This window comes from Cygnus olor, chromosome 1 (assembly GCF_009769625.2).
Source record: "Cygnus olor isolate bCygOlo1 chromosome 1, bCygOlo1.pri.v2, whole genome shotgun sequence".
NCBI classification, from domain to species: domain Eukaryota; kingdom Metazoa; phylum Chordata; class Aves; order Anseriformes; family Anatidae; genus Cygnus; species Cygnus olor.
In genome coordinates this window covers 206,440,308-206,451,749 of record NC_049169.1, presented here as the reverse complement: position 1 = coordinate 206,451,749, position 11,442 = coordinate 206,440,308, and the positions used below count along the sequence as shown (strand labels likewise).

General features: G+C 41.6%; 2 long non-coding RNA genes across 2 annotated transcripts; one reads left to right on the top strand and one right to left on the bottom strand.

Moving 5' to 3' along the window:
* Positions 1–203: 203 nt before the first annotated feature.
* On the top strand, positions 204–10,762 carry LOC121063744. The gene is made up of 3 exons (XR_005816184.1): positions 204–502; positions 7,985–8,084; positions 10,536–10,762. It is a non-coding gene; the product is annotated as an uncharacterized LOC121063744 (long non-coding RNA).
* Positions 1,077–6,130, bottom strand: LOC121063745. Its single transcript, XR_005816185.1, has 3 exons — positions 5,888–6,130; positions 3,646–3,737; positions 1,077–2,434 (listed from the first exon to the last, which is right to left on the bottom strand). It is a non-coding gene; the product is annotated as an uncharacterized LOC121063745 (long non-coding RNA).
* Positions 10,763–11,442: the final 680 nt, after the last annotated feature.

Below are 11,442 nucleotides of genomic sequence, written 5' to 3'. Positions count from 1 at the left end.
GTGGTGGATGAGGAATCTCAGAAGTGTTTTGGGCCAACACTGGGTGCATGGCTTTCCAGAGAGGAAGGGGTGGAAGGCAGCCTTGGGTCTTGTTCTCTGGCTTGTAATATGCAATCACAGCACGGCTGCAGCCAAACACAACCACAGAGCTCTGCTCGGGTTTCCTCTGTGGAGCAGAGGGCTCTCAGATACACTGGGAAAGGCCACCAGATGCTTTGGAGATGATGACCAACACATCTTTCACTACTGACCAACTGAACTTTCACTCAATGTGCTTTTGGGGAGAGGAGCAGAGATGGGGGCTGTGGTCTCCTTCGGAGCCCTGGGGAGTTCAGAGGTGCTCTGCAAAGTGCTTCTCAGGATTACTTCGAGGTTGGGGTTGGTGTCTCCAGGCACACACAGCCTGTCCATCAGCTCCAGCCCGCACTGGATCGGGCCCAGGATGCATCATCGCAGGTGCAATGTGCAGTGTGAGTCTTTGTATATGGGGCTGTGTTACCAAGTAAGTTTTCTTTTGAAAAGAACTGGTTGCAGTTCTGTTCTGCAGCGAAATCGTAGGCTTACAGGGAGGGGCAATATAAGCTGGTTATTTTTTTTTTAAACTGGACACCCCCCCCCTTTTCCTCTTGAGTTTAATTTTTACAATGGTCTGTCAGGTGTGTTGCCAAATACCAGTTCATCACTTTTTTTTTTTTTTTTGGTGAAACCTTTGCAGCTGGGGACTTTCCATGGGACAGTTTGCTTGGAAAGTGATGTAAATTGTAAATTACGTCTTAATATGTCTTAAAATATCTGAGCCTGGGAAAACATGTCATTTTACTAAAGATAATGCAGATGCTCAGAAGCTCAGCAGGTATGTGGTGAAAACTCACACCAGCAATGAAAGTCATGGTTATTTTTAAAACTGCTTGTTAAAAGGTATCGATGATCCTAAAAATGACATCATTAAATTTATGCATGAGATAAATTTTTTTTCTTTTTAACTTCCTACTGGTAATATGACCATATAAAAGAATAATTGAGTGAAATAAATGACAAGTAAACCTTTTAAATGAGATTTCAATAAGCAACTGGTAATTTGCTACATTTCTTTCAATTTATTACTCAAATACAGAAAAAACAGAGTCTGTAATCGAAAACCAACATCGTGAGCAAACATTCTTTTGTGCAATCTGTTGCTTTTTAGAGAGTGACAACATTGAGAGATTTGGGTTTGTTGTCCCAGATGATCCCACTGCTTTTCTGAGTATTTCCCAACAAAAACAGACAATGTTAAACCAAATTCATAATGTAAATTCCTGTAAGTCAGTGAAAGTTCATCAGAAATCTTGGTTAAATGACTTCTAACCAAATTAATGTTCTCTGGTTTTAAAGGAAATGGCATAAGGGATGTGTATATTTTAGTACATATTTGTTTACTCTAGACTTTATGCAATAAAGTAAAAACATAGTTTGTGTCTTGAAGGAATTCATGGGATTTTTACACATGAGGATATTTAAATTGATTTATTGTTATTATTTAGAACCTCCTCAAGGAAATGGGCCATCATCTAACTGACACTTACCTAATTTGAACAAAAGTCTCTACTGTCTTTACCACAAATTCCCTACTGAAATGCAACTGCTTGTGAATGTAATAGTCCAAGTATTTCATAGTTCATTGCCCCAGACCTTTTAAATTCTGTAGATATGCAAGTGGAAGAAAACTTAAACCACAGAATTTTCTAGACCAACATTTTAAAACCAGGTTGTCAAATTAGGCTTTTAAATCTATATTTAGACACTTGAGTTTGAAAGTATTTCAAAGGTGCTGAGCACCTCTGCTTTCCTTTGACACAGAAAAATTCTTGACACTTCTCTGAATGAGATCACATTTCTCAGAAAGCCTAATATGGCTGTATGCACCCAGTTTTGACTCATTTGCCTGAAAATTTCATGGTAAAACTGAGTTTCCAACACAGAGACTGTAAATAATTACTGAAGTGAACCACAATGCTATGGGTCTTGTGAAACAAATGCATGGAAGTTGTGATCCGTTATAGAGGAATGAAGGTTTACCAAGGAATTTGACCAAAAAAAAAATGTGCCAAAAACATCTCCAGGAAAGGTAACTGATGGTAATTGGAGAATTATATTCATTTATTCTTTAGTGTGCCAGTAACATAGAGGTTGGCATAAAGTCTTTACAAATCATAGCAGAAGACAAGGACACTGGAGCATTGCTCCCCATCCTGGTCTGAATTCAGCTGGGACTCAGCAAAGATAGAGCTCGTACTAGGGTGAGAAAAAAACCCTTTGGGGGTCTTTGATGAAAACTTTATTTCAGTTGAAGGCACCGCTCCACCATTTCAAACTTTCTGGTGGTCTCACTCCAGAGCACTGCAAATTCCCTCATTGCTTGCAGCTCTCCATGCTGTGCCTGCTGGTACCATCCCTAGAACAAGGAATAAAACCCAGTCACTGAGATAGGGACACCGGTACAACTCCAAGCAGTTATTCTCTTTTCTTTTGCAAGTGCAAACAACTGCCCCAGATGAACACTACTGGGGTGATGATTTTTCCCACAGCACCTGGCCACTGTTGAAATATCCTGAGACCACCAAGCACAGACCAATGGATCATCTAGACATGACAATATGCTTTCGTTACCACCAACTTTCTCCTAAAAGCCACAGCTCGTAGCACTGGTACAGCTGGGTGTGCTTTGAGTTCAGCCCCTGGAGCTGATACCATTTGTCCCAAGTCTCAGATCCATGGGACTTGTCAGATTTCCATTCCTCCTGCCAGGAGGAAGCACTAAGAGCAGTCCAGATGCTCCGCGGTTGTTTTGAACTCAGAAGTGTACCAGCAACTGTGAGAATAAACAGTAACACAAAAGGTAAATTCCAGGATATTTTAGGTCAGGTTTTCCAGTCGTGGTGTTTCAGCCTTCCATGCTTGTGGAACACATTGTAGGATGTGAAATCAGTTGCATCTCCTGTAAGCCTTGTACACACAGCATGAGGCTCATCCCCCAGAGATCCCCATAGTTTTCATTGTGGCCAACAATCTTATTGCAACAGAAAGTTGCTACACATCCTGTAGTCCACAATGTATTGACATCCTGTTGCTAAAGAGATTTAAAAATGATGAATACAACTTCTGAGTCAGTTAAAGTAGTCAGACCTCAGACCAGAGTACCAGCTTTTTACTGTATTGTATTGCATTATAGTGTAGCATAGTATAATATAGTATAGTATAGTAGCTTATTTTATTTTTTTGCTAATTAAATGAATGTCAATTTTTAAATGAGCTTCCAGACTTTGCTGCAATAGCTAACTGGCTGTCAGGTCTTGGGCAAACCCTAGATGTGATACCTCACACGAGCTTTAGATGTGTGCTGTGTCGCTGTCTATATATGACCCAGTCACCCATGACTCCCTTTGCAGTCAGCAGGAGAAATAGGCACTTTTAGGCTGCAATTCATTGATTTGTTTTAGATGTCTGCTTCCACGGGAGGTGAATCGCATCCCAGGAGTGCTGGCATCTCCCCTTAGTTATAGAGAGCCCAGGGTGACTCAAACCTAATCAGGGGGAAAATTTTGGTCAGACTGATCCCAGTCCTGTTGTCTGTGCCTCTATTTCATATCTGTAAAATGGGTTTACCTGGTCAATGTGGTCACTCGGTGGATGTCCAAGTTCCTCGAATGCAAGCGGTTACTTGTAAGTGGCAGCTGTTGTTTCTCTCTGTGAAGGACCTGGGGATTCAGAAGTGATGAAATACAATGGGGATGTAATGTGTTACATACAGTTAGGCATTCGTCAATTTGTGGTAGTGCTTAAAAAGTCAGAAGAATGAAAAATGAAACTGTAGGAGCCCACATCTAAGAGATTCCAGTGGATTTTGAACTCTGGTTTCCATGTAATCATTCCAAATAGGCTTCAAGAGAGATTTAGGAAGCTCCACTTTTTATTCTTAAACATGCAATAAACATATTCTCAGGTTTCCCCAGAACCTGGCCAGGGGTTTTGCTGCCTTTGCACTTGTTGAATCAAGAGTGGAAATGAAGACCAAAGATTGGGCATTGGTTTATTTGCAGTTCACTAATGATAATTTAATTCCTGCAGTGTTTTCCAGAAGTTCCTGGGATCTACTTAACAACTTAAAGCCTTTCTTCCTATGGAGTAAAACACGTTGAGCTCGATAACACTATTTATTTGGCCAAATTTCTCTGTCACGCTAACAGATGTAAATTCAGGTTATCACAGGTAAATCCACCCCCCATCTCATCAGGAACCTGTCCAGCTGCAAAGCAATCACTACGTCACAAGGTTTTGAAACATTCCCTCCTGATATTGACTTAGTTTAGGTAGGGGAGGAAATCTTGACCTTTTTCTGCTCCCATCAAAATACACCTAGTCATGACACTGGAAAGGTAAAGTGAGTACAGGCTAACTCAGCGCGGAGCAGAATGTGGATGTGAAGTGCTGACTTCAGACTAAAACGATGACAAATCATTAAAAAGGTTTAGCAGATATTTCTTATAGAGTGCCCCCCCAAAAAGAAGAGAAGAGAAGAGAAGAGAAGAGAAGAGAAGAGAAGAAAGAGAAAGAAGAAAGAGAAGAGAAGAGAAGAAAGAGAGAAGAAGAGAAGAGAAGAGAAAGAAGAGAAAAGAAAAGGAAAAGAAAAGGAAAGGAAAGGAAAGGAAGGAAAGGAAAGAAAAGGAAAGAAAGGAAAGAAAGAAAGAAAGAAGAAAAGAAAAGAAAAGAAAAGAAAGAAGAAAGAAAAGAAAAGAAAAAGAAAAGAAAAGAAAAGAAAAGAAAAGAAAAGAAAGACAGAAAAGAAAAGAAAAGAAAAGAAGAAAGAAAAAGAGAAGAAAAGAAAAAAGAAAAGAAAGAAAAAAAAGAAAAGAAAGAAAAGAAAGAAAAGAAAAGAAAGAAAAGAGAAAAGAAAAGAAGAAAGAAAAGAGAAAAAGAAAGAAAAGAAAAGAAAGAAAAGAAAAAGAAAAGAAAGAAAAGAAAAGAAAAGAAAAAAAAGAAAAAAGAGAAAAGAAAAAAGAAAAAGAAAAGAAAAAAAAACAAAAGAAAAGAAAAGAAAGAAAGAAAAGAAGAAAGAAAAGAAAAGAAAAGAAGAAAAGAAAAAAAAAAGAAAAGAAAAAAAAAAAGGAAGGAAAGAAAGAAAGGAAAGGAAAGGAAGGAAAGGAAAGGAAAGGAAAAGGAAAAAGGAAAGGAAAGGAAAGAAAGGAAAGGAAAGAAGGAAAGGAAGGAAAGGAGGAAAGAAAAGAAAAAAGAAAGAAAGAAAAGAAAGAAAAGAAAAGAAAAGAAAGAAAAGAAAGAAAGAAAAGAAAAGAAAAGAAAAGAAAAGAAAAGAAAAGGAAAGAAAAAAGACACTGAGAGATTGCTGCTTTCAGTCACTCCCCGGAATTTCCCTTCATGCGGCATTAAATTCATGACTAAGACTTCTTTTCCGACCAGTCTGTGCTGTAATGGAGTAAATGAAACAATCTTGACTGCGTGAAGCAATAATTGTTTGCACCACTATTATTTATTTATTTTCCCAGAACATTAAGATTATCAGATTATGACTGGAAAAAAATCATGTAAGTAAAAGAAATAGCAGAACTATACGTACACCCAAAATATCCCCAGGCTCAGAATTGCTAACTGCTCCTGCTGAGTTGTTGGAATCGGCATGAAAAACCTCCCACATCTACAGTGTGACTGGACTGCTAATGGCAACACCATTGCTGTTGCTCGAGGAATTTTGTTTTCTTCCAGAGCTTGCTTTTAAAGCTTAGGACCCTCAGGAGCTGAGGTCCTCTCCTCCAGCCCTACAGAACAGCAAGAATGGGTCTTCATGCCCTGTTTGCTATAGTTTATCTACTCTTACCTCCATTTCAGAAAGTACCTTTGAACACTTTTCCTGCAGCAGAATAGCTCACGTTATTGATGATCTAGAACTGATCTTCCAAGAGAAATCTTTATCTTTAGGTTCCAGTAGTGTTTGAAGACTTCATCTAAGGGTTTCATCTGAAGGCTTTGCTGTATGAGACAGTCTACAAACATGGACTAAACAGGCATAACTAGTAAAAGTAGTTAAAAATATCATTTTTTTTAGCGGTTAAACATAGCAATAGATCCATTGTAGATGGGACCTGAACTTTTAGCCCCAAAAGGAAGAAGATATAAAATATAAGATATAAGCATAACTTGAGAAGAGATCTGAAGTAAGAAAGCCAGCTTGCGTTTGATCATACCCTAAAAAATAGAAATGCATGAAGGAATATAAAGTTGGGTAAGATGGATAAAATGATTTTAAATGATTTAATGAATGACAAGAAATCTTTGCTTTGTATTTGTCAGGGTGAAAGTAAATTGCAATAATGGAAGCACAAAGATAATGAGAGCATCATACCTGTGGGGTAGTTAGGAGGGGGACATATCGTGAATGTGTGTAACACAGAATCTGCAAAATGACGTACAGCCTGGATGGAAAAACTCAGAAAGTCTGAAGCTGAAGACAGCACTATGGGAAAACTCTGATGTCTTCCAGGCTTTCAGGTCACCCTGACCTCAGCTTTTTTATGGCCTTAAAATGTCCATTTCCTTTAATGGAATAAAAGCCTTTTATGGCTTTTGGCCACAGTCCTGAGCTGGTGGGGAGAGGGATCGTAGCACTTGTTTGTCTGCAGAACTGCAGAGCAGGGTAGCTGGGTGGCTTGTGCTCATCACTGTGCATTGGGTACCATGCTGTACTCTGCTAGGTATACTCAGGACATCTCTTTGTGTGCTTGTTCATTGGCCTGCTCATCTGTAAAGGGTGGCTGATTAGGAGTCTTTATTTTTTATTTTATTTTTTGCAGGTTTTTGAGATTTGCTGATGCAAAATGCAGGTTCCACATTGGTGTGTGTTGTCCTCCTCCTGCTCCCGTCATGCTGCTGTCTCAGGAGGCTACAGCCTAGAGAGCATCATATAGGCATCCCCCTTCTTCCCTGCAGGCTCTAGCAAGTGGTATCAGACCACATAATATAAGCAGCCTTTTACACAGGTCTTAGCTCTCTTATCTAAACTAAATGGCATCCTAATATGTGGAAATTAACAACATGTGTGTTCCATGATAATGCTTACTCAGCCATTTCCAGTATGTTTTTCTAATCCGGGTTCACTAAAGGGACAAATATATCTTGTTTTATTCTCACAGCCTATGTTCTGAACAATGTACCTATCTGATGATTTAGATCAGCAGTGGCACAGGCTATAATTGAGAAGAGAAAGTTCAGAGGAAAGCCTGAGCTGTGGCGTGCTCCACAAAATCTGTGAGAAAACATCTCGTTTGCCATATTCCAGTGTATATACTGAATATTGCTTACATGAGGAGGTCTGCAACAGTTGCTACAATAAATACCAATTCAGAGCCACGGCTACAATATAGGACGAATTTCCTTCATTAATAGGCTTCCTCCAATGCTCATACCAATCCCTTTAACAGGGCTGTTGCAATGAGAAAGTCTTGCCATTAGGGAGAAGTCCCCAACTCTTCCTTTTTTGCTGCCTCTTTTGTTTTCAGTCTTGAATAATAGCTCACACATTTGGTAACCACTTTGTGGAAAGGCATGATACCCAATGCCTACTTAGGTGGTCAGGTTCCTGTGTGTTCTTCTGTCACTGATGAATTTAACTCATTTTAAATGTCTACTCCTATAAAAGTTAGACCATCGACCAGGTGATGGTGATAAATGATATGATAAAGAAATACAGCTGCTAAATACAGATCCTGCACTACCTGGAGCTCCGGTTCCTTCGAACACAGACACTGTCCCTGGATAAAGAGCTAGAAAAACCAGGCACTTTGTGAGCATTTCAGCCACTCACTTTTTCCCCTGACACTAAAAAGTTTGTTGCACAATACTAAATATTAGAATTTTCATGTAGCAATGCAATAAATCCGGTGTGGTATTATCTTCAGACAATAAAGTTTGAAACTTTAACTGTTCTATTTCACAGACCTAATTTGATCAATTTGGAAAAGAAGTGGAGATAGAGTCAGCAGCAAGAATATGACAGTCACTTTTGGCTCAAAACTACAGGAATAACATCTAGATTGGTATGTCTGTAATTAATTAGTCACCACTTGAGCAGACCCCCAGAAGTTTTTTCTCATTGAAGTCACCAAAACACTGAGTACGTGCTCAATCTTCTGTCAAATCTAGCAAAGCAGGGAGGGACATGTTAAATCCTCCGCAATTCGAATGGAAATTAATCTCTTTGCTTACAAAAACTGGACTTTTCAAACAGGACTTGCCCCACAAACCCTGGAGCGGATGACCGGAAAATGGACAAAATAGTCCTTCCTTGCATGAGCTTCTCATTCAAAATCCCATCGCCCTTTTTCCAGTGGGAGCATCACCCACAGCCCAGAATGCACGGTCATATTTCTGTGTTAGAGAAAAGCCATTTCCTTCAGGGCGTCCTCTGGGGACTGCCCAGCACAGCCAACCCACAATGGCAAGGCTGTTCCAAGAAGTTAATTCTCTGGTTAAGAGACCCCCTTGGAGCGAGGCAGTACCCTCTCACCCTGCCCAAGCATTCACATCTCTGCACAGCTCACAGCGCATTCCAGAAGCTGCCCACAGCGTAAGCCAAATATTTATCCAGCGGTCTGGAGCTTGAAATGCAGAAGATCTTAAAGGCACGATGGTTTACTGGCCTTTCCAAATTCCCAGCAAAACCGACTCCATAGACCACAGAGATGGTGTGCATTCGCTCTGTAACACATTCAGTTACCACTCTGGACACGAGAAAAGCGCTGGATAAATATACATGACAGTCTCCTAGGAAGGAGAAGTAACTCTGAGAAGGCTTCTCTGGCCTGCTTAGTCCCATACCTTTGTCTCTGCACCCACAGCTGGTGAAGGGCCTGGGACACAGTCCTGTGAGGAGCGGCTGAGGGAACTGGGGGGAGGTTTGGGCTGGAGAAGAGGAGGCTCAGGGCAGACCTTATTGCTCTCTGCAACTGCCTGAAAGGAAGGGGTGGGGAGCTCGGGTTCAGCCTCTTCTCACAGGTAACCAGTGATAGGACCAGAGGGAATGGCCTCGAGTTGTGCCAGGGGAGGTTCGGGTTGGAAATAAGGAGACATTTCTTCTCAGAAAGAGCGGTCAGGCATTGGGACGGGTTGCCCAGGGAGGTGGTGGGAGTCCCCGTCCCTGGGGGTGTTCAAGGCAAGGCTGGACATGGTGCCTGGGGGCATGGTTTATTGGGTGACATTGGTGGTAGGGGGGTGGTTGGACCAGATGATCTTGGAGGGCTTTTCCAACCTTAACGATTCTCTGATTCTAAAACGCAGCTGGATCACAGTCCACTGAATGATAACTGCAGCAGGTTTAAAAAAACGCTGACATTTGAGCATCAGTAGGTAGTTAGTTCAAGCCATGTATTTTTGTCTGGATAATGGCAGCGGGAAGAAGATCACGATGGAAATGTCTCTCTAGGAACACAGAGAGTTTTCTTGGCTGTGTGCATGCTGCACACTCTTTCAAGATCTGTTTATTATTCGAGGCTGCCATGGGACCTTTCTACACGCAAGATGCTTGAGATAAGCTCATCCCAAGACCTATGTGTCAAGGCAGCTGTGAAGGGGAGAATTTTCTGTCTTGGGAGGGCATGGTGAAAAAAAACCCATTGCAATGAATTACGCTTTTCCCCGGGAGAGAAAGGAATGCATGGAATGATTGAGCTGAGCTGTGTATAACCCAAGGCTTTGCGCCAAGGGACGGAAGATAGTCAGATCCCTTTTATAGCTTAGCCCCACCCGGCTGGAAAGACACACAGCAGAGCAGCTGAAATAGCACAGATGGAAAATGCCAGGAGTCAGAGAGTGAGGACAGGGAGCAGGGAGAGCATCTAAAGCAGTGCTTGTGAGAGGTTTGCTCCCAGGAGAAGGCAAAAGGTGCTCGGAGTTTGCACAGCAAGCACGTTTGTGCAGGCTGGGAGTCTCTGAGACGGGACACTGCCAGGACATGAAACACGCTGTGCTTCAAAGTCTCCATTTCTTCAGAGACATGAAGGCCTGGGAGAGATGAAGAGTATCAGCTGTCCCTGTTAGATGCTGATCTCTGTAGGCAAGTTAGTTTAAGGAGGGATTTGAAGATGGCTTGGAGGGAAGTCACGGAAAAGGCTATCATGATGCTGTTCCTCATAGAGGGGCTGAAAGTGCAACAGTGAACATCATGACAGCCACCAGGGTAGTGGCAAAAAGTTGTGTGAATATCTATATGGCTGGCAGAAGGTATTTAGCTCCAAGAGCAAGTAGTGAACTGTGTGTTTCTTTGCAAGCTGTGCAAACACAAATATATTGCAGTACCTGAAGGCTTGGAGTAGTGGACTGCGTGAAAAGTCTAGCCTGCAGGACTGTATCTCCCATAACACTGAGCTGGTCATTTGACTGCCATAACTTTCCAGTTCTTCAGGTCGCTGTGGTACTGTCTTACCTTTCTACCTACCAATTTCTCATGGCCAACCCTGCTTAATTCAGAGGGTCTGTTGTTTCCTTGCCAGCACCAAGACCTTCCCAGCCAACCTGCAGTCCTTTGGTGCCCAGGTTGCAATGTTTCTGGACCACTTACCACTTCTGTGGACAGTGGAAGTGCAAGAGATTTCCCTACATGCTGTACAAGGGATCATCACATTCACTGCCTCATGACTGAAGACACTGACATCTTGACTTGCTCCTCTTGTCTCAGAAAACTTTTTCTGTAACCTAATAGAATAACCCCCCAGTTGGATGAAATCCACAGTGCTATGAGTAGATTTATTACTATACTTAAAATTCCCATCTTACAATCTTTGTAATTAATGAACACCCGAAGAACATATTTCACACAGGCTTAGAGCAGGAAAGGTTTTAAGGATATCAGACCATGAATCTGCTTTTCGTTTGGTGCAAGATGCATTTGAAAGGGAGTGTTTTTTTCCTTATAATCAGAAACAAATCAAGTATGAAAAATACAGTGAAGTAGAGTTCAAGGAAAAGGGGAGCAGATAAGATGAGAAATTTATATGTGTGGTTAAAGCACTAGACAGAACCTCAAGGGATCAGATTGTGTTCCCAGCTCTGCCACAGACTAGTCTGTGAGCTTGCCTAAGATGCTTTGCCAGATCTGGACTAAATATATTAGTAATTGTCTGCTGCTGTCGTGGTGGGCATGGCAGGCAGAACTGCTGCTCAGCACTGTCTAGACCTGAGGGTGCTACATTTCTGCTAGTTGGCACCAACACATTCGTATCTTCTGTAGCCAACAACTTGATCAGACTTTATGCTAAAGCTGTAAGAAGGAGCCTTAGGTTGGTCCTTTTTGGTACCTGGTGCTACAGGAAAGCCCTGAGCCTCAGCTTGATAGAGCCTACATACAGCCAGTAGCAATGTATGTGTTTGCATAGGTCCTCCCTCACAGATCTCAGTGAC